Below are 201 nucleotides of genomic sequence, written 5' to 3'. Positions count from 1 at the left end.
GGTCTAGTGAAGTGGACGAAGAAGATTCCGAGGAGGATACTGGTGACGATACTTATGTTGATGAATTTAGTAAAGAAGATCATTACAGTGACTCTGAAGGTGATGTAGAGAAACGGGAGACTGCACCATTCAGAATGCTTTCATGTGCCAGGTGATAGCAAGCCTTTTTCGTTGGACACTCGGGTAAGCAATCCCACGCAG

Source organism: Montipora capricornis, chromosome 13 (genome assembly GCF_036669925.1).
Source record: "Montipora capricornis isolate CH-2021 chromosome 13, ASM3666992v2, whole genome shotgun sequence".
Classification (NCBI taxonomy): domain Eukaryota; kingdom Metazoa; phylum Cnidaria; class Anthozoa; order Scleractinia; family Acroporidae; genus Montipora; species Montipora capricornis.
Note: the sequence above shows the minus strand (reverse complement) of the source record.